Source organism: Equus caballus, chromosome 18, assembly GCF_041296265.1.
Source record: "Equus caballus isolate H_3958 breed thoroughbred chromosome 18, TB-T2T, whole genome shotgun sequence".
Lineage (NCBI taxonomy): Eukaryota > Metazoa > Chordata > Mammalia > Perissodactyla > Equidae > Equus > Equus caballus.
The window spans coordinates 62,655,673-62,680,313 of NC_091701.1; the positions used below are offsets into that span (position 1 = coordinate 62,655,673).

The 24,641-nt window shown below is 34.0% G+C and overlaps 1 protein-coding gene across 1 annotated transcript in view; it reads left to right on the forward strand.

The window, feature by feature from the left end:
• Positions 1-24,641, forward strand: part of ZNF804A (zinc finger protein 804A) — a 277,924-nt gene that overhangs the window by 88,269 nt on the left and 165,014 nt on the right. The window lies entirely within an intron of this gene.

Consider the following 24,641-nt stretch of genomic DNA (forward strand, 5'->3'; position numbering starts at 1 on the left):
GATATAATGACAGTTGAAGCTAGTATTTTTAGTGGCAGTTAGGTGCATTTCATATTTTAGCTCTTTAAGCAGCCATCTCTTGACATGTGTTTTCTCCAACTTACCCTTCACGTTCCAATTTCGAAGTCTAATATCCCTTTACTTCCTCCATTTCCAGTAATTTAAGTCTCTCGATCTGGCTTCTCTATTCCCTCTATTCTCTATATTCTTGTATATATCTTTTACTTACCCTTCTTTGCTTCTGTGTTTATGAAATCCATCTGATGCAATGTACTCTGAACAAAACAATACTCATGTCCTTGAAACTTTGATTTCAGAATTGTTCTGGTTCATAATAAAGATATTATCCTGATTAGCAATAAATTTAACATTACTTTCCCTCACAGTCATGAGCACATGTAAAAAAAAACCCAGTGTGTATCTGGCTTTTTCTTTTCACAGTTGCTCCCATTTGATTATGAGCAATTAGACTACTACATAAACATTAGGACTTATCATGATAGCTTCTTTTTCTTGCATGTTCATGAGGAGTTCACCACATAAATGTTTTTTAATGGAAAAAATTCTACTATTTACTATTAAAATTCTGAGTGTCATATATGTTTTCTCAGAACAACAATTACCGTAGGTAAAAAGTAGTTTCCTGGGGCCGGCCTGGTGGTGCAGTCGTTAAGTGCACACATTCCGCTTTGGCAGCCCAGGGTTCACTGATTCGGATCCCGGGTGAGGACATGGCACCGCTTGGCACGCCATGCTGTGGTAGGCCTCCCACATATAAAGTAGAGGAAGATGGGCATGGATGTTAGCTCATGGCCAGTCTTCCTCAGCAAAAAGAGGAGGATTGGCAGCAGTTAGCTCAGGGCTGATCTTCCTCAAAAAAAAAAAAGTTGCTTCCTTATTGTCTTATTTACTGTGGAGAACCTATCTAATGTGAATGGATCTGTTATTGTCTCATTTAAAATAAACACAACCACAAACAATGTATTGCTAAATACTATTACATAAAATATTTGGAAAGTGAACATACTCACTGTAGCTATAGTTAAAAATCATAGGAATTAAAATCTCCTTGCATGAGGTATATTAGGGGATGAATTGCTTGCAAATAGGAGCTGTATATTTTGAATGAATGGTACAATGTAGAGAGATCAGGTGCGCATTTAGCTTTGAAAGGAAATGCCAAACAAAATTATGTTTACATAAAATATAGAATAATGCTTTTTGAAGACAAATCTGTTTTCTAAATAATCTAGATAATCATCATGATGAAACTCAGAAGCACATGCTTATATCAAAATCACAGAATTTTCAGTATAAACTACTTGTTTTATTTCAAAGATGGGAAGAGTATGAAGTATGATTCCTCACTTAAAGAGAGTTGTAGGGGTGACATCTCCACCAATTTTAATACATTCAAGATAAGACCATAGTTGATAAGGGAATTCACAATAATTATTGAGTTATAGAGAAGAGAGTTTCAGAAGATTAAGAAGATTGAGTTTCCGGAAGCCTTCATAAAAGAGGCAGAAATGCATCCTTAAAGGATAGGTAAGATTCCCAAAGGAGAAATAGAGAGGAAGGACATTGAAGGCTTAGATGATTATACAGTGTTTTGAAAAGATGCTTTAAATAACAGTTTAGGTTGAATTCATATGGAAAAGTAAATCAGAAAGCTAGAGAATCCTTAGTTTGTGAAATTCTTGGAATTAAGGAGTTATGGGGCCTGGACTTTTGTTAATAAAGTTTTTTGGAGAGAGAATGAGAAACTCAAATCAAATATTTCAGTCTGGGTTCCTAAGAAAGCAGAGCCTGAGGCATAAGCTGATATGCTATTACTTTCTTAGGGAGTGCATCTCAAGGAACAGCAGTGAGGGACAAGGGATTAGAGCTGGGGAGCACAAAGAGTGGAACTAGGCTATTCACTTTTAAGCTACTGATTGCTCCATTCTTGAGGATGTTCCCTGAGCCATATAAACTGTGTCAAGACTGTTCCTCAAGGAGAGAAAGGAGAAAGTAAGAATAATTTAACCGCGTCTTCTCAAATTACATCGGTTAAACGTTCGCTCATGAGTTGTTAATACTCCTCCTTTTCCGGATTGTAAACCGGACAAGAATTGAGGCAGTGTCAGATTGCGCCTGTTTGAAGTTGATCAGAGCCTAACAGAGCTGGAACTGCAAGCAAGTGAGGCATGAATGGTAGGAAATATATAGGAGATTTCTGATATAGTGATATTTTGGAAAAACTGACATGACAACATAATTGAGAAAAAGATAGTAAAGACAGGAAGCCCAATTAGAAATTTTTAAAAAATAGCCTAGGTGAACATATGAAGACCTTCCTTAGTATAGTAGTATTTGGAATGGGAAGAAAATAATGACTATAAGAAGTTGTAGAAAAAAAAATATATATATATATATATATATCAGGGCCTAGTAGGTGACGGGATACGGAATGGTAGACATGACATTACGTTTTTTCAACCTGGTTTGAATGGTGATACTGTTCCCACAGGAAATGATTTTTGTTGTTGTTGTCTTTTTTTTCCCAAGTAGATGTTCATGTTAAATGTTTTAGACATACAGAATTCAAAATGCACAGATCTCATTAAAGATTTTCTAACCATGTATATATACAAAGTGTAGCTAAACAGATAGTATAGAATATATTCTCATTTCCACAATTAGTAAATATATTTTCTGCTTCCTTTCTCGGAGTACAACTACAGTTACAATCTTACTCATTTGAGCAGTAACGCAAGGGGTCAGAGAATGACTTTTCTCTGAAAGAATAATGATGTCTATTATTTCTGTTTCCCAGAAGTGTAGGATTATGCTGCATGATCAAAAGTTAATTTCAGAGAGTTTCTATAGAATTTCTTACAGAAAAATAACTCCCCACCCCCCCACCCACACAATAACTATGAATTTTGGTACATGAATATTTCATGTGTTGAAGTGGGAGCAAATGTGGTTCAGGGCTTAAAAACATAAAAGAATAGCTATTATTGAATGAAAGTTAACTGAGCAACAAACTGATAACTGACATAACCTCCATCCCTGCCAACATGGTCACTTTGTTGATGAGCCCATTGGGTGAGGACAAGGATGACTGGGGAGAAGCAGCCCAGTATCCACAGAACGGGTCATCCTCTCCACTTGATGTTAACATCCTCCTCTGCTGAGGTGATCCTTTGGTGAGCATTCACATGGGACACAAATATTTTCACATTTTTCCTCATTCAAAGAGCTCTAACCACACACATCTTCCCCAGACTTCCTTGTCACCATTCTTCCAATCATGTTCCATCCAAGCCCCATCCAGCCAAATCATTGGCCACAATCCATGAATCAGTATGTAATCACATGTCTGGCCATTTCTCCATCCAAGCAAAATGAACAACCGGGTGCACTGCTTGAAGCTTTGTCTATTGGGAGGATTTCACTTCACCACTGTCCTTCAGGGATGCTCCAGAAAGGGGCTGTGGTTCTGCAGCTGTCCACCCCCAGGTGGTGCTTGCATATTGTGAAGAACCATCAGTAAAATAGGCCCAAGTCTTCTCTTCCTCTGTCAACTTGTTGAAGGGAACTTCCTGTGAGGTCACAGGTTCAGGATGGGAGAGAGGAGATAATGCAGTAGGAGTACAGACCACGGGCATTTGGGCCACTTCATGTAACTTGCTTGTGCCTTCAGGGCTTGCTTGGGCCTACTCTCATATATGCTATTTCATTTTGTGATGTAGTGCTGCTGTGCACGCCCAACTTTATGGCTTGGTGGGTCAGGTAACTGAGCATCTGGCTTTAATGACATGTGAGTGACCGAGAGTTGCCTGGGCTGACATATCAATGAGAGCCCAGGGAGGCTTCAGATAATTATCTCCTATCTTTTGTAATACCCAACCAGCAGGACTGCTATGTTTCAGGACTATGTATTGGGCCATGTATCCTCTCATGGAAATATGCTAACAGGATTTTATTTAGGCCCTATGTTCTAATATCTTTTGGATATCTAGTATTCACAATACTCAACTTTTTCTATGTCACTGAGTCACATGTTCAAACATTTGGAACTTTTGTAGAAAATGTGTCCCATTACTGCTTATAGATTTACTAATTTGCTTTACAAGATAGAACTAGAACTATGTCTATATCTTAGCAGCAAGCCAGGCATAGTTTATGTATATATTTCAATAGTTTAATAAGTAATCTCAGTCTACCAAAAATCATTGTATGGCACCTTTTATATTAAAATTCTTTACCCAAAGTGCCATGTTTAGTAACTTTATAGCAATAAACAGATTTAAGGTTAATTATTATCTACTGCTTTAAAACCCATGTTGGCTCGTTAGGACTAACCTTGAGAATCCAAATATAGTAATGCATCAAGTTGAAAATATTTAAATATTTTTTAGCATGGAGGCTTTCTTGCCTTAACCCAAAATTATCCATCTAGGTACTTTCAATATGTATGCGTAGGGAAATGTTTTATACAATATCATCTCAATAAGCATTTAGTATTATGATCTATGATAAGAAAATGTATACCTGTATAAATATGTAAACTATGTATAAATAACCTTCACTCATTTAATAAAAAGCCTCATGGGATTTTAACATGTGAACCACCTCATGTTTCCTTCCTGCCTAAAATATCTCAAGAATCTCCGGCTGCACCCAGAATGATATTCAAACTTATTATTTTAAGTCATTACATGACCTGCTTGCTACTACAATCCCATCTCCCACTTCACACTCTCTAAACTGCAGCCTTACGCCTGTGAGCCTTTGCATGGCTGGTCCCTTCTTGTCAATCAGCTTTCAGTTCAAGCATCGTTTCCCTAGACAGAACTTTACTGACCACCAAATCTAATCCTCTTGCACCTAGTTTCTATGACTTCACCGACTTTATTTTCTTAGGAAATATATCACCATGTGAAATTACCTTATTAGTGTCTTTGCTGTGATGTGGAAAGGTTTGAAAAGGCTTTGTGCTGCTCCTTGGGGTATAGCCCAATCTTCCACAAGGTGTGAAGTTTGATGTCAAAGTGTCAGTGTCTGTTTTCATTCTCTGAAACTAAGGAATTTTAATTCAAGAAGCAACTTCTCTTAGGATCTTCTTTTACTTTCACGAATAAGTCCAAGCAAAGTAGATATGAAATAGACATAAAGATATATTGGTGTGATGGCTAATTTTATATGTCACCTTGACTGGGTCATGAGATGCCCAGATATCTGGTTGAATATTACTTCTGGGTGTATCTGTGAGAGTGTTGTCAGAAGACATTACCATTTAAATTGGTCTACTGAGTAAAATAGATGGCCCTACCCAAAGTGGGTGGGCATCATCCCATCCATTGAGGGCCTGAAATAGACAAAAAAGCAGAGGAAGGTTGAATTCTCTCTGCCTGCCTGGATGAGCAGGACATTGATCTTCTGCCTTCAGCACTCCTTGTTCTCAGACCTTCAGAACCGAACTGGAATCTACACCATCAGCTATATGATGATCAGGCCTTCAAACTATAGGACTGACTTTCACGGGGCTCCAGCATGCAGATTATGGCATGTGGGAGATAGCCTCAATAATCATATCGAGCCAATGCCTTATAGTAAATCTCTCTATATAAATATATGTATATTTATATATATATATACTAATTTTCTCTCTATATAGATAAAGATTGATATAGATGTAAATATAGATATATAGTCAGCACCATTTAATGATGGGGATGTGTTACGAGAAATGTGTTGTTAGGTGATTGTGTCACTGTGTGAACATCATAGAGCATACTTACACAAACGTAGATGGAATAACCTACTACACACCTAGGCTATATGGTACTAATCTTATGGGACCACTGTTGTATATGCTGTTCATCATTGACCAAAACGCCGTCATGTGGTGCATGACTGTATCTAGATAGATACATAGATATATGCATTGTCTTGGTTCTCTTTTGCTGCAGAATCCTAACTAATACAATTGGAAAGTATTTAGACTTTATTAATCTATTTTATTCCTAGAGAAAATTAAGTTAATTAAAAACATATACATATATCTGTCCTCTCTGAATCTTTTTTCCTCTGTTTCCACTGTTATTCTGAGAGCAGTCCTGTAAATGAATGGGAATTTAAGAAGACTGACATTAGTTGAATTTAAGGAGTACTTTTGTATATTTGAAATAATTGAAAATTGTACAGGTTGCATATGAGTTTCAAGTTCCCTAACTAAAGAATTTTTAAAAAATAACTGATGGTCTTCTGTCAGAGACAAAAAGAATGGCTGGATTAAATTAAAAAGAATTATTTTAATAGATGAGAAGTTGTAAGATAATCCCTAAAGGTGGTTTCAAGATACGTAAAGTTTGTTTTTGAGGTGAATTTTTTTTTTCTCTGTTCTAAATATAAGGTTTATAGTGTATAGCTTTCCTTTCTATATTTTTTCTTTTTTCTTTTTTTTTGGTATTACATATTTTGGTGCCAGACAAATATATTTTCACCATAGGAGCCGACACAACAACAACAAAAACATGTAAGACCGTAAATTATGGAAATTGTTTTTATTTATTTTGTATCTATATATAACATTATTTTATATGAAGATATAATATTTATATTGCTTGTGGGCTTCACACTAGAAGTTCAACTAACATTTATTAGAGGGAGTTAGCTATCTGTGTCTAATTTATATTTGTCATGCCATCTTCTTTTTCTTAATACCGTGGAAGAATCTTCATGTTATTACCTTCAAAGTGGTATTTTTTGGCTCTGAGGTAGTGTGGATCTGTGCCAGCAGTTACGATGCTGTTTCTTGATTTCCCAGCATTTTGATTTTGACAAAGATTGCTATTTTCTTCACAAGTCAGCTGTACATGTTGCTCTGGGAGCCACTCTGGGCAAGCCTGTCTTCCACACTCTCCATTGACTTTATATGTGTCTAGCTCCCTCTATTAAAAGCTCTATTTGCTTACTATAACTGGATTGGATTTTGTTTTCTGCAATTTAAGCTTAACTGATAAAAGGATCCAACCCATCCTTCAAGTACCGCAAATTATGTAGAAATCTCCCTTGCTGAAACGTTTCATCTCAGTATTGAAAAAATACTGTCTCTCTTCTATGAATAATAGTAGGTTGTGTATGGCGCCCTAATGAAACTTATCTACATAGTCATACTTGTTTTTCCTTTTTTTCCCTCTATGTCATAAGCTCCTTAAAACAGTAACTGTGTGCCATATGCCATTGTATACCTTACAGTGTCTGCTTCTCATATTTGGATAATATTTTGAGAGGAAATAAAAGCATTAGTTAGATTACATTACAAGAGTATTACCAAAATCCTAGACAATAAAAATGTTAATGATGCATTCGTTTCTTAGATATTTCATTATAAAAGGTATTCTATCTAAAATCAACTATTAAAATACTGCCTTTTATATTGTTATTGTTCATTTTCCTTTTATATGAAATGCATATTTAGTACAAGGCAATGCAAAAATGTCCTTAATGCAAAAAAGGAAATGATGTGTCTTTTGAGATGGAAATTAAATTTTTATTTGGGTTATTGCATATTCAAGTTAATACACATGAGGAATTAACCAAGGTCATTCTGAGACATTTTAGTGATGTGCAGATGCTTACTAAAGAATAGGCTGAGCAATAAGATTTTGTTTAGAAAACTTTTGTGTAAAGATTTAATCGATTATATCATTAACAGTTGTAATAAATCATTCTACTGTATTGTAATTTTTAACTCTAAAGACCTTTGATTAACTAGAATTACGTGTAGACGATAGGGTTGTTTATTGTTAAATTGTGTTGGAAAATGGGTTATTTGTTCTGAATAGTTGCCTATCTAACTTAAAATATAAAAGCGATCCAGAAAGATTCAGATGTCTTCCTCCTGCATCACTTACTGTTCCTCTCACTCTCTCTGACAATCTCAAATCAGCAAAAACAAAATCAGGTGCACATGCATACGCTAGTCTTTTGCTGCCAGCATTTAAATTTGCCATTTTATTTTAATGATTGCAAATTGTTAAATATGCATTATTATTTATATATCCAGAAGCTACATTTCTAAGTTTTATAATTGCTACCATATTTTGTTTGATTTTGTATGTTAAAACACATTTAAATTTAATCAGAAAAAAAAAGCTAATCATTTAAAGATGACTTCTGTAACTTGTGAACTATTCCCAAACAGCTGAGAGGGCACATTCAGTAAGGAACTCCCTCAATATTGATAACAAAGTCATTTATAGAAAAGTGAATGTCTTCACAGGTCATCATGTCACATATTTAATCAAACACAAGCAGAATTTAAAAGTTCTGCCTGGTATCTATTAGAATCATCGGAGCAGGCCAGCATGGCCAGAAAACCTTGTTTTGTGAGGAGATTGAATGGTCCATAATCTGGCTTGTCTGAATTTGAATTTTTTTTTTTTAATATGGGTTTTTCCCTGGCTTCCTTGCAAAAGGACAGCTTACTCTGAAATACATGGATAAAGATGATACTCTTCTGTATAGTCTCAAAATTTTCATCCTTAAATAGATCTTAATGATCCTTGCCTTCAAAATTTTTATTTAATAGATGATGACACTGCAGCATAAAATATTAGTAACCCTGAAAAACAAAAAAAAAGAAAAGTGAGTGTTAAGACCGTATTCAGGGCTGTAGTGTTGAGGATGATCATTAAAATAAATAATAAGGCCCATTCAAGATTTATAATAAGAAAACCCAGGTAAATATTCCTTTATCAAGAGGATAAACTAAGGTTAGATACACTTGATAAAGAACAAAGATAAAGGAGATTTGATGTTACTTGCTTTTCTCCATGCCTTATTTATGCTAGAAAAGAAGGAAATATTAAAGGATGAATGTTGGAAGGCGTGAGAATTGCTAACTTTTTCTCTCTGGCTTTGGCATGCTTTCATATGACTGGTAGCCAGATTAAAAACCTATTAAATAACCATCACCCCAAGGGAGTGGGTATGGAAAACTTTGGATTCTTTTTTAGCAAAATTGCAAAATCTCCGGAGTAAAAGTTTTTCTAGTCCCCAAGGGTCAAAATAGTTTGAGGCCTCACATGTTATTGCTTCTACAAGAATGAATGTTCTGCACCATGAGGGGAACCTGGAGAACGTATTGTTCTTGGGTAATGAGGACTAGGTGGCACAGACACAAGTTGGTGAGTACCCAAGATGTTTAAAGTTTAGTTAAAGGACTCATTTCTAGGGAAATATACCTAATTTGGCCTGAGCTTTGTAGTTCTTCGTAGTCGCAATAAAGAAGACTAAATGACATAAGTGCAATGCTTCCTAAAACGTCATTGGGATGTTATTCCCTGAAGTATTTCTATAAGTTTATCAATATGTTACAGGTGTTTTGATAAATAATTTTATTTTAAAGAAAAATTGGGTGTAGATTGATTTGGACTGATAAACGATCAGGAGATTTTCACATTGATAGTTCTTCGCTGAATCTGCATCGCCTCACACAGATACTGGCTTATAATAGGCAATGAAAGAGAACATGTTTCAAGCATATGCTCAAGCATCGTTTTATGCCAACAAGACTAACACCAATGAGACTAACATTTTTGTGAACAAGTCCCTCAAAATTCCATGCTTCCTATCAGCTTTGTTACTTATAAGTAGTGAATCGTGTTTAATTTACATCACCTTACTTGGGCATAAATATCAGAAACTATTATTTAATTTTTAACCTTAAGAACAGTGATAGGCTTATTTAGAACACAAAAGAAATATTATGGCTCTGGAGTCACTAAACATTTCTCTGAGGAATACAACCATAATTTCATATGTTACCATTGTTCGTGATTATTAATATCTGGGATTACTTCCTTCATGCATTTTCCCCAGGCAGTACTTTACATTGTTGTGATGGTTTTGCAAATATTATTTTATATTCTGTTTTGCCCAACTAATTTTTTAATACACGCATGTCAATCATGTTACATTTTCTTTTGATTATGCGACAGTATCTAAATAATCAATGTAATAGTTGTATAATGTATAATAATTTGTGGACCGATAGAATCGTTAAAAATTACAATCAACAAAATAAAGGCTCATAATGTAGAAAGGCAGAATGACGTGAAGATCTCAGTTGTGAGGTAAAGATATCATTTGGTTTTAAAGCATATAACTTACTGGATACAAGGTGTGCAGGTTAGAGCCACTCACCTTCAATTATCTGTATTTTATTGCTAGACTTGATAAAAGCTCACCCAGGTAAAACTGGATTTAAGAAAAGTTGTGGTTGGGGTGTGGGTGTGTGTGTGTGATGTGTGCACATGCATGCAAAAATATAGAAAGGTGCAACTAGCATAAATGGAGAGAAGAGGATAAATGTTAAGTGATTTTAAAATGTCAGGTGAGGTCCTTTGTGTTTTATATGTGTTAATAAAATCTCCTCCCCTCCATGTCCTCTTCTGACGACAGTATGGAACACTCTGGAAGAGCTTATGTGCCAACCATATCATAATTCGTCTAAAATCATAACACCTAAACCCAAAACATTGCAGGCATCTTATCCTAGCAGGATGTCAGACATAAAGACAAACCAGTTAGACATCATGAAATAATTGGAATAACTGTTTGCTGTAATTTGTTGGGAAATGGCAAAACGGAGTCCTATTCATATAATAGTATAAATAATCTTCTTAAAATGAGTTTTTGTGTGGTATGTCTCTCAAGATTGCTCTTGTCTTTCAATTGCCCTAAAATCTCTTTATTTCCAAATTTCCAAGTTCCTTCCAATTATTATTTTTTCCTCCTGCTTTCTTTATTTTATTTTTTTGTCATCAGAACACTTAAGATATAACTTCTTCTCATCATAAGAAAAAAACATTTGCGACTGTGCAGCAATGGATGTTAACTAGACAGTGTGGTGATTTCTCAAGATATACAAATATCAAATCATTATGTTGTATACTTGCAGCTAATATAATATTAATTGTCAATCATATGTTAATTTAAAATAAAAATATCCTCTTAGCAGAGTTTTAAGTATACAATACAGTATTGTTAACGATAGGCACTATGGTATACAGTACATCTCTGTTTGAATGTTCTTACCTTTTTCCATCTCCCCTTCCTTGTAGATCTATTTGTTGTTGTTGTTGTTTATACAGTAACCCTGTCCTGTCTTTCCAAAACAAGTTAGTCAAGATTCTTTCATGGCATCTCAGTCTTTCACCTTGTCCACTTTTCACAGTCTTAACAATAAATGTCCAGCCCCAATCTGGCAAGCATAGAATTTTTCCTAGGCAATGATATGTGAGAGAAGAGAGGGGTTGTGAATTCACACAAACAAGATTCTCTTTTGTTGCCCTACATCCCTGGAACTGGTGAAAAGGAGTTATCACATTAAATAGAAGGTGTCAAAGAAACCCATGGTCCTTTTTCTTAGTGTACTCATAATTATATGTATTTGTTAGTAACTGGAGAAATCAGTGGGATATTGACAACAAAAGCAAAGATAATTTTTCCAGATAGTAAGAAGTGGCTGCTTTGGTCTGCAACACCTAACTTTATGTTTCTGAGAAAAGAGTTTATTGCTCAAAAATAAATTTGACATCAAAATGCTGTGTGAAAATAAATCCAGGCTCGCCTCTGCTGCCTCAGTTATCCTATGCTTAAGTAATCTATTTGTGTGTCTACTGCTGCAGCAAATAATTTAAACACTGCATTGTAATTAATACTGAGGACAATGTACATGAGCCATCACAGAAGTTTACGTTTTCTTCTGTATGTAAGCTTTGTCTAAAATGACTGGAAAATAAATAGTGCACAGAGAAATTTTCTATCTGAAAAGTTTGCTTTAAGAACTTTGAGTTAAAACTTAGTTAGTTAGAAACTGTGAATGTTTAGTAAAAGCTACTGTGAATGTTCCCAAGAACTGAAGTTTGATTCTGAACTTTCACATCTGTAACTAAGCACATTGTATTTAATTTACCAATTACATTTGTAATTATTTCAGAATTGCCCAGAATCACCTTCAGAGGACTTAGAGAGTGAAGATACTATGCTCAATATTGACACATGAAATTGCTAAATATATGTTCTGAAAGTCAAATAATGTCATTGAAATACTGCAACAATGGAAATTATCTCTTTTGGTTTATATATCTATAACTTCAGCGTCACAGATAGCTCTATACTGATAATTAAGGTGAAGTTCTGTTTTATCTTTCTGTAGAGGAGGAAGAACTATCCCTCTGCCCTCTAGGTCCTTCTGGCTGGTCTAAGAAATAAATTGACATGAGACAGAATAACAGAAGAGAATCAAACAAAGTTTAATAACACGTATACATGGGAGAAACCCAGGAAAACTGAGTAACTCCACAAAATGGCTGAAGCCACCACCTTAAATACCACCTTCAGCTAACGACAAAGGAGGATATTGGGGATAGTGGCTTGGGACTTCAAAGGAGAGGAAGGAAATTTACATGGAGATGGAAAATCAGATGTTTGGGCAACAAATGTTTTCTGGGCTCTCTATAGACAATGTGACCTGAGAGAGAACTTGAATAAAAATGGATCTTGCCAGGTTCCTCCCAGTCTACCACACCTAGAGTTATCTATGGTGATAGCTGCTTCCTCGGACAGGCCTTCTATCTTAAATTCTTTTAAAAAGATAGGAGGAAGGTCAAAATGTCTTTCTAAGTCTTCTGTTCTTCAAAATAATCATTCCAGAAAGAGACATTTTGGGGTGGCAAATTCTGATCTCCCACATTTTTTAGATGCCATCAATTTAACACTGAAATGATATTGTAATATAATAATAATATTATATAATATAGTAATAAATAGATAAAATAAATCCCAAAAAAGTTTCATCAGAGTGTAAAATTTGGGCATTGAGCAAGATCATAAAATAGTTCTAAAGCTGTTTCATGTTAGTAGTATTTGCCCTACAGGAAAATTTAAGCTTCATTTACAGTGTGCAGCCATTCAAAACAGCATAACTTTGCCTAGGCTATTAAAGTAATCATCCAATTTAAGAACATATTACTGTGAAGACACCATCTGGCATAATACAGAATCTAGAGGGCAGGATTGGTTTTACTATGGATTTTTAAAGAAAGTATAAAATAACATAGATAATCTGTTAAATAGCTCTGTACAATATTAAAAATTATCACAAGCCCAGGAGGTAAAGTAGGTATACAAGCACATTAAATAGTATATTTTCTTTCCTAATGGAAACTCATTCTAAAGCTATGTTTAAATAAATCATACATTTAAGTGGAAAAGGATCTACATGACAGGAATTTTAAAAAACTGCATTTTCTGACACATATCACATGCTTAGCAACATACCCACATATTTCACTGTTTGGCGTATGAGGATGTTCTCCAAATGGAAGTGAAGGGGAACAGAATATACCATCCCAAAATAAGCCTCTTTGGCACCAGGATTATCTTGAGCTGGTTATTTTTTAAGACATAGCATATACAAGAGAAGCTCTGAAAACCAAATAGAAGTTACCCTTTTTTAAGAGAAATTAACATTTATAAGGGAAATCTCCATTTGTAAGGATACCTCGCTCTCTGTACCAGGAAGAGGAGGATGCCTACATCTCTAGAAATTCTTATCAATGAAGAAGGCAGCAGGCTTAAATCTCTGTAGCAACCATATCCTCTTTGTTAACTGTGCTTTTCCTGATAGCCTCCCGTAACTGACTCCCTGCCCTCCCCAACATCATCTTCTGTCTTTAGCTGGAGACGGTATTTAAGGTGGTGGCTTGGGCCATTCTGAGGAGTTACTCAGTTTTCCTGGGTGTCTCGCATATATACAGGAGGTATACATGCTTTTAAACTTCTGTTTGTTTTTCTCCCTTTAGTCTGTCTTGTATTACAGGGAGGTCTCAGCCAAGAACCTGGAAAGGTAGAAGGAAAATTATTTTTTTACCCCTACAGAAGACATAGTCTTTTTATTGCTCAGTGTTAACATAAAAAGGCTCACCAAATGTTTAAATTAAAGATGATGAGTAAATGAAAAGCAATAGAATATATTGGAGTATACGAGGAAGCCATTTGGTTTAAAACTAATTCAGCCTGACCTTGTTTTTCCAGAAAGACCTGATGTGGCCTGTTGAGTATGCATTGTACATCTGCTTTAAACATTTGCAATATCCCAAAGCCAGGAATGATGTCCTTAAAGACAGAGATGTTGCCTCCCCCATATTAGCATTTCTTTAAGGATAAGTGTTTCTTTCCAGAAACTAAGGATTAATTGCTCACCTGCTTTAACTCGTCTTGTGACGAAGGATCTGCTGACCATCTACTAGCTGTTCTCACCTTGTGACCACTGACCTGCTGTGATAGGAAAGCATCTCGTGACAGTAGTAAAAGAGATCCTGCCATATGTGACGTATGCTCTTTGTTCCAAGATGGTATATAACTACTCTGTCTGTCCCACTTCTTCGGAGAGCTGCTTCCCTTGGTGAAAAAGTTCTCCCAGGCTATAGGCATTAAAGTGGTGCATAGTAAATGTACTCCAATTTTAACTTATGGATTTGTTATGGATTATTTATGTCAAAAAGGATAAAACCTATCTGTAGAGAAGAAATTAAAACAGGTATACGTGGATTAAAGGCTCATTTCATTTTACATAGATTCATAAAGGCTACTTTAGGAATAATATAATTACAAATATTGAGACTATCTTACATGGATATGAATCTCATTTTTAGAGATAGCAAACCTCTCAATATTATACTTTAGTATTTTGGTTTGAAATTGCAAAAATCCTGCTATATTTTAATAAGGATATTTCTTTAAGTAAGCTGTTTATTTCAAATACGTCTTGCTTATTGCTTTCAGTTCATGTATTAGTCTGTTAAATGCACATTTTAATCACTATGAAAACAACAACTGCTTTCCATACGGTTAAGCAACAATATTGTACAATGCATAACAAATTGCAATGATTAGCATTAATGTTTGCAATGTTTCCAAAGATATTTCGGTCACTAGGTTGGCTTATGATGGTCTAGAAATCTGAGTATTTCTATCTTGAAAATATTGTTTGTTTTCCTGTTGTTCAAATATTTGTAAATGACAGATTAGATGGATGGATAGGTAGATGGATTTTTAAAGTCCCTTTATTCTGCAAAATCTTTAATTGGCACACTGTCTTGAAATTGAACACATCACTGTGTAGTATTAGAAACTGACAAAATCCTTGTATAATGTTAAACTTGTGAGATTCAAGGTACTTTTGGAAGTTTTATATCCCTCATAAATTTTTGTTTATTCTTTTTGTTTCAGTTTTACTTCTACTCAAAATCTCTCAACATTTGTATATAAATTAATTTTTGCTAAGCTATGTACCAGGAAAAGGTCATTATGATCTTGCCTCAAGCAGCTTGCAGTAAAAGAAATACATTAATAGAGTCATGTGCATAAATCCTTAAAAGATGGACTAAGAAAGGACTTAAAATTACACTTATTACCTTATGTAAGTAAATGAAGTATATAGAATATATTCTTGGAATGCTCATGTGCATTTATTTGAGTTTTAAGTGGCAAGGAAATGACAGTGGCTTCAATTTAAAAGAAAACTTATGAATTTGAAATCATGGTGTTTCCCCTAGAAAGCAGAAGGAGGGCATCATGGATGTGATAGGGTTACATAACAATGGAAATCAGGTCAATAATCAGAGGATCTCCCAATACGGTACTACATAGAAGCAAGAGAAAACTTAGGTGGATGTACGTTAAGTAAAATTACCTGGTAAACAACTCAAGTCAAAAAAGATGCTAATATTGGAAAGTGTACCTAGTACGGGGATAGCACAGATAAAGAAAGAGTGGAAGGATGGGTAGAAGCTTGTCAGACAGACAGGAGAGTAATTTTACAAGGAAGAATAACAATATTTGGAAAAGTTTACTTCAAGAAATAAAATAGTGTTGTGGGTTTAGGGCACTAGGCTAAAGCCTTAATTATAAGATTAATGTGAAACAGTCACATTTCAGTTTTATGCAGAGAATTTTAAAAAATTTATTGAATACATGGAGTTATTCCTGGGGAAATTTAGAATTTTTTAAGAACTGAAGCTTTCATCACCAAACATAGATGGTTAGCTGCTAGGACTTTGGAATGAGACAATTTTGTGAAGAAGATATTGAACACATAATTCTCTGTCTGCAAGCATCATTATTATCTTCTCTATTATTTAATAAAACTTAAATATACTTTGCTTATCATCATATGTAATAGGATTTTTATTACATGGGGGAGTAAAATGAACATAAATCTGATATGACTCTGACATCAATTTGAGTAAACTTCTCCTACTTCCAATCATAATCTTCCACTGCCTAACATTTTTAATTAGAATTTTTGGAAATTGTTTTATTTTTAAATATTTATAGATTCACAGAAAGTTGCAAAAATAGTGCAGAGAGTTCCTTGTACCCTTCACCCGTTTTCTCTCATTGGTTGCATCTTCCATAACCATAGTACATACTAAAACCAGAATATGACAAAGATATAAAATATGGGTATAATTCTGTCATTTTACCACATGGGTAAATGTGTGTAACCACCACCGGAATCAATATGCGATATTATTCCATCACGAAAAGATCTCCCCCATGCTATTCCTTTCTAGTCACCCCAACCCTCTCCTTCATCCACCATCCCTAATCCATGGCAACCAATAATGGATTTTCCATCTGTATAATTCATTTCAAGAGTGTTATATAAATGAGAAAATATATTGTGTGACCTTTTGATACTGCTTTTTTCTTTCAGCATAATGTCTCTGAGATGTATTGAAGTTGTTGGTGTATGTCAGTAGTTGATAGCTTTCCTTGCTGAGCGATATTCCATGGTGTGGATGTACCACAGTTTGCTTAACCCTTCACTTATTGTAGGACATTTTGATTGTTTCCAGTTTGGGGGTTATCATAAATAAAATTGCTATGAACACTCATTTACATGTTTTTTGTGTAGCCAGAAGTTTTCATTTCTTTGGATAAATGCCCAGAAGTGCAATTGCTAAATTGTATGAAATGTCTATTTTTAGAGTTTTAAGAATTTACCAAATCATTTTCCAGAATGTTTGTACCATTTTACATTCCCACCAGCAGTATATGAGAGTTTTTCTGCATCCTCACCAACATTTGATATTGTCACTATTGTTTTATTTTAGCTGTTCTAATAGATGTTTACTGATACCTCATTGTGGTCTTAAGATATTTTATATCAAAATAAAATACTAATTTTCATAGAAACAGATCTCTAAATAGGTCAGAAACTCTTTGTCTTTTTAAAATAGAGCGTTGAATTGACATTTGTAGAAAAGAGATCATTTTGCTGTGAGTTATCAGGGAATTAAAGAAATATGAGGAAAAAAGATCTATTTCACGTCAGTTGAGACTGAAACCAGATTTTTGGACTAGAATTAAGAGACATTCCACATTCTCATGAGAAAATAAATAATTTTAGCAATGAGTTTCAAGAATGGCAATGACAAAATAAAAGAACTGATCTCACTTATATATGAATCTAAAATAATTGAATACATAGACGCAGAGAGTTGACCAGCGGTTACCAGGTGCAGGGAGGTGTGGGAAATGGAGAGGTGCTGGTCAAAGGGTCCAAAGATGTAGTTACATGGGATGAACAGTCTAGAGATCTAATGTGCAGCAGGATGGCTATAGTTAATAATACTGTAGTAGATACTGGAAATTTGCTAACACCACACACAAAAAATGGTAACTATGTGAAGAGTAGATATGTTAATTAACTTGACTATTGTAATTATCTTACTACGTATATGTGTACCAAATCATCACGTCGTACACCTCAAATAGACAATTTTTATTGTAAAATAATAATAATAAATCATGTCTATTATCTGTCTTCCTACTGCATCATCCCCAGAACTTACACTAATTACCTAAATATAGCCCTTAAAAGAATACTTTTGAAAACATACAGAGTTGTATCCCTTGGGTATGACTGTCTTAGATCATAGAAAAGTATATTCCTAGCAATAGTTGTGAATTCTAAGAATCCCAGCTCCATATCCTCTAATTTTTTTTTAAAAAGTCTATGTGTAAAACATATTAAAAGAACAATTGTTTTTAGTATGAAATGTGTTAATATAACATAATAACAGAAATAGATTAAAACTCAGGATTTATGTTTTCTAGCATTACTAACATTAAAGAATTAAATGGAACTGGAAAATAGTTTCCTTGGTAATTTCACCAGTGTAAATCTCATCTATAACTGAAATAGCACAAGAAACACATAACATTTCCTTTGCATTTTCTTAAAAGGAACGCTATAATTTTTTTGAGAACATATGTTAGCATTTCATTTAGGGTCTTATTAAAAATGCCCTGGCATTTCTGCTTGTCTGAATAGAATTTCACTGCCTCACACATCTTGTGCATTATAAAATACCACATTAACCTTTCTAACAGTGCTTGATATGACACAGAAGATATATTTTGCCAAGAGAATGTATTATTCATTAAGTAAATAGTAGAAGCAATATGAAAGAATTGTCTTAGTACTAAAATTTAATCAAAGCAATTAAAGTCAAAAGCATTAATATATTGCTAGACATATTAAAGTCATTAAATATTGTTGGATTTTTCCTTCAGGAATGAAGTAGACTCTTACAAGTACTCATTTGAACTTTTATTGTGTCTCATCATTTTTGTACTAACTCATGGTACTGAATTCATTTCAAGTACTTGTGCATAAGATACTGTGAATTTTATTCTTCTATTGTGTCTGTAGTTGATAAATCATTTCTAGCTCACTATTTATTTTAGTACCACTTTACAGATCTACTATAATAATATACCAGAGGAGACATTTTAAACATAAATAGAAATGATTTTATATACCATGACATTAATAATTTTAAGGAAAAAATTGCATGCAATGTTTTATGATTTTATAGTGGATACTTGAATGCCAAATGCTGTTTATGTAATTACACTAAATACTTTTACTTACAGTCAAATATGGTGACAGGAGTTATCAGTTTATGAGCATCTACAATGTGTCATATCTCATACTAGATATTTTATATTCAGAATCTCATTTGATATTATTATTATTGTCATCAGAGAATAACTTACCCAAGAACATAAAACTCGTAAATAGCAACTACAATCTGTGCATTGAGAATATATTCAAAACAACCTTGGGTGGTTATCAACTGTGAACAACAAATGCTATGATAGGAAAAACCCAATATACAGCAGTCAGAAGTCCCACACCTAAAAGTTTGCTGGTTGAGTAAAGCTTTTGAACAGAGTTTCAAACAATATATTTAGTAGTTTAAAAAAAAGAGATAAAATTAAGAAAGTATTTAAATATGTTATTCTTGTGGAAAGTAAACATGTGATATATGAAATCACAAGAAATATAAGTAACTAACCCAACAAACTTTTCCAAATACCTAATTTAAAAAGACAAGTATGATGCAAATATTAATAAAATGTTACGTGGGGATACCCCAAATTTAAAGCTGATTTCCCACTGTAAGCTATGCTATAGTTGGATCCTTTCAATTACAATGAATAGGAAAACTCAAATCACTCAATGACAGAGATCAGTCAATGTGTATTGTTGCTTCTATGACCCATCAAACTAGTTCCCAATAATAGGAAATATCCATTCTGCTTCCAGCTTTAACCTGGTGATTTCAGAATGGGAAATAAAGAACGTGCAAGGACTGCTGGTTTGCAGCCCAAGTGCAGCTGTAGGATGGGTTCCAAGGCTGCCTGGGGTTTTCTGGTTAGGGTTGAGATTTGGGTGGGACTGGATGCTATCAAATCATTGTTGTACACCTTAAACTTATACAGTGTTGTATGTCAATTATATCTCAATAAAACTGGGAGGAAAAAAAAGGTACGAAGGCTTTACACCAGAGATTCCCTCTGGTCTGACAAACTGTTTTCCACAGACCGGTGGTGTTCTTATCCCTCCGTGCAGAAGTCTGAGTCTTGTGGAAAATTGTCACAAATCTCTTATTTCATTAGTAACACTGAGTGAAAAGTTTCTTTCCATTTTGCAATAGAAACATGAAAAACAAATCACCATAGTTTCTGAAAAAAGATTCAAATAAGAAATGAGGTGGTTTATGCTTCCTTTGTACCTTGGAGTTCTGGAAAAGAGGCATGGAAATCTTGATTAGCTTGCTTAAAAAAAGACAAAATAATCACAATGTGTTCATCTCTTTTGTTTCCCTTTAGTAGAATCTCACTTTATGAAATTAGAAGACTTCAACCTAGAAGGACTACGTGATGATCTCCCAAAAAAGATACACGAGTATATGTCAACAATGAAGCTATCTTTAAAAATAGTCCATTTGAAATGGAATCCATGATTCCAAATGACTCAGTTGGTTCAGTTCATTACTCAGCTGCTTATTTTCGAAATTATCTTTAAAGTGTTTTAATTTCCTCAGTGTTATCCCTTGTAAGCCAATTTACAAACCCAAGTAATCTAAAAATCATGTTGCTGTGCAAATTATTGAATGCAAAACTGAAAAAAATAGATTTGTTCATCTGATGGAAATGAAATGCTTAATCGAATGTTGAATGTAGAATGTAGAAATCACTTTGTTGCTGACACATTTTTTTTCCTCAATTATATGTATTTATGTAGCACTTATTACTATAGTGTCTAGACATCTTGACAAATGTGTCATGCCAATATAAAACACTATATTCTCTGGCCAAGCCTATGGAAAACCATATGGCGTACTGAGTTATTCAAAAGCAAACACAAAAATAAATCACCCTGTGTGATCAGACATTGGGTATTATTATTAGATTACGGTGGTGTGACTTTCTCTTCACATGTTCAACTTAAATACTAATATAATTAAGATATGTCACGGAAATTACTAGCATTGACCCTGGCTCATAATAAAAGATTAATAAATAGTAACGAATACTATTAATATAGCTACTAATAGGGTTACCCTTACTTGGCCAAACTCCTGAAAAATCTTGATATTGAGATTCAGCTAAGCTTCAGGAATTATTTCCTCCCTCTTCAATTTCAAGAAGTTTGTAATCTCAGAAGCTTAAACTGTTTTCTAGGTAATTGACTAGAAAGACAAGATTCTTTGACTTGGTTACTTTTAAATGCATTTTCAAAAATCTTTCTTTTTCTTTCTCTCATAGATCCAAAGTCAGGCTATAAATACACTAAAGCCCAGGTCAACAAAAGGAATATTTATATTACCCACAAAAACAAGCTTTCTTACTTATACACACGTTATTAAATAAATTTTGTAGTCCTCAGAGTTGAAGAATATAAATCAAAATGAGGAACGTAATGGGACTATGCACACATTTTACCAGTGGCAGAACCTGGAATATGGAAGAATTTTGTGGGAAATGGTGACGCAAAAAGACACATATTTCTTTATATGCTTGTAGCTTCCACCACTGCCAGGCACAGAGACACAGAGTGGTATGGATAAACAGTCCTACTCTTTTCTATGTCATTGTAGTTTACTGCAATCTGAGATGAGATTTAAATAGCCTTAAGTAGGAGAACATACCAGATCCTGAGTGAAACTTTGGCTAACTGATTATGTAGGACTTTTCATGTCTTTCAGTTCTGATGTTCAGTCTCCCTTCAGATTGATTCCAACACATGCATATGCCCCTTGATGTCTAGGCTGTGCCTTCAGCTCTGTATTGATTGCTTACAGGATGAAAAACACAGCCTAGGGCAACAAAGATGATTAAGATGTAATCCTGACCTTATGAATTTCTCAGTATGGTGAGGGGGAGAAAATCTTGCCAACCTCTCTTTCTTGATAATATTTTTGTTGGATATTTTATACTTGCTGCTTTGGAACTCAAAATGACCATTCTTTTGTGAAAATATGAAAGTAATAGATTATAAGCATATAGATAATAGTATCTATTAATAGATAATAAGCATCTGTTACAGCCGCATTTTCATAAAAGAATACTTAATAGTCTAGTACTATAATATACTTAGTATTATACTTAGTATAAGTATATTGATACTATTATTACTTATAGTATAAGTAATAATGTTTAGTATTCTAGTATTTCTTTGTATTTTTTACTCAATATTGATTAATTCATTTTCTAATAAGATGCTTTTATCATTCATAAATCATGAGTTCTATCTCTTCCCTTCTAATATTTAGATTCCTTATTTCTTTCTGTTTTTCTACACATTGATGGCCAGCACCCTCAGTATTATGTTAGACGGTTGTGGTTAATGAACATCTTCGTCCTTTGCTCAATTTTAAAGAGAAGGTGTTAAACATTTGTTTATTAAGCCTAAGGTTTGCTATAGGTTTTGGTATTACTTACATCAAAATGGGAAAACTTCCATTTACCAATAGTTATCATTTTTTAAAAATCATGAAAGTATTGAAACTGTCATATGAATTTTCTGTAACAAATGATAAATTGGGTATGTTTTCTCCTTTACTTTATTAATGTAGTGAATTACAATGATAGCTATTTCTGATGTGACACCTTATGCTATAATTTTTAGCTACATTTTTATATAATCATCATTAGTGACTCTCTAAACTACAATATATACTTTGATTACCTGAGTGTAGACTTGATTTTAATTAAGTATGTCCATTATTCTTTATAATATTTATTTCGAATTTTATTGGTCCATACCATACATAAGAACTGAGGTATAGTAAATATTCACTCACAAAACTTGGGCTTTCGGAATGATAAAGTCCATTTGTCTAGCCTAGATGAATGAATGAACTTGAGATGAATAAGTATTAACTCGGTAAAGGACTAGAATTGTTTTTGAGAAGAGCAAATACATTTTCTCAAAGACAAAAAAGTTAGATCCAAATAGAAATGAAAGATAATGAAATGAAAGTTATAGTGGGAAAATAAGCAATAGAGATTAGCAGCAAGGAAAGTTGAAAGAAGAATTAAATAAGCTTTGAGTAATTGATGGATGAGCATTGCTCAGGACAAAAACTCTAACGGTATAAGCTTGGATTTATCTTCCTAGGGCACCCAGATTCAGGAGCGGTTGTAGAAGCTTTTAGGAATTTTGAAGAACTAAAAGTTCATGGACTATGTTGGCATCAAATTATCTCTGATGTCCTTTTAGATAAATTAGATTACCCAAGGATATTGAAATGGTTACTGTGCAAAGACATATGGCATTGTGATAAATCAGAACATACTTCATTTTGCACCCCTTGGCCAACTTAGCATTAATATATTCTTTTTAGTCTTTTTAATGCTCCATTTGCTGCATTCACTTTCCTCTGTGCATCTTAAGGACTGGTGATTCCATGGACCCTGCCTTTGGAAATTACCATAAACAATTATCAAATATACAAGTGGAGTTCCGGAAGAGATGCTATCTAAGACTCAAATGTAGCTGCAAAATGGGTTGTCCATGCAAAATTTGGCAAACACAATGTGTGGAACACTTGATCAAAAACAAAAAATTGAAGCAACACTCTTGGAAGCGCACAGTGGGTGAAAGAGGGAGCAACACTCTTGTAAACGCGCTTTCAGTGAAAGAGGGAGCTGAGCATGTTATATTTGTACGTATGTTTTGCAGATGTAAAGAGACTACTTTCTACAGAGAAAGAACAATGAAAATAATTCTTAATTAAAATTCAATTAACACTTTGTTATCAAAGTACACCATTTATTTATTATCTTACTTTGGAGGATCATTAATAAAAATTAGCAAATAAATATGCCTGAAATCTCACACTTGATTCTCCAATTTGATTATAGTATAAATAATAAGAATTTTGATCCAGTAAACTATTGTGCTGGCTAAACTCAAAGCTTGAGATCTTATTTTAGCTAAAATGATTAACATGAAAAACAGTGGTATGAACAGAAAATTAAAGTTTTATATTGATTTAATTAGGTTAATTCAGTCCTTAATTTTATATACTGCTTATATAATTACACACTCAGAAAAAAATAGCCATTTGTTCATTCACCAGAGTTACAGGTTACTCTGAACTGTAGTTATATGCTGATTTGAAAAGCTTAGAGACTAAGAATATTCACTATTAATTGCCTTGTGTTGTGTGATTACCAAATAAGACAGACTGTTCTATAACTATTCTTGGTACTAGTATTGCCAAATATGGTGATACAAGAGCCAATCCCCAGCACCCAACGTCCCAATACTTCGTCTTCCCTACTTTAAAAACTTTGTATGTTTTAGCCTTTTTGTCTCTTCCTGTATGCTTCAGTCCTTTCTGGGTCAAACATAATCAAATAATGGAAATCTGAGTATCATTAGAACCAGTGAAGGCATTCTCCAGCACCCACTGCCATATTCAAATAGAGTTTTTCTTTAGAAAATTAACTCAGTTGTTGAATTAGTTGAAACGGGGGATGACAGACAGTTCTTTTCATATCACTTGTTAGTTTTCTGTATTTTAGCCAACAATCTGTAACAATTGTGTTCATGTTTTGGGAAATGAATCCTGACACTCATTCAACACTTTTTTAATATCAATTTTTCAAGGGCCTCATGGACTCAGACTGTGCTACTTTAGTGCCAGGATTAGTAATCCTCAGTCAAATCATAAGTGAAATTTCACATGTGTTATATATTCTTA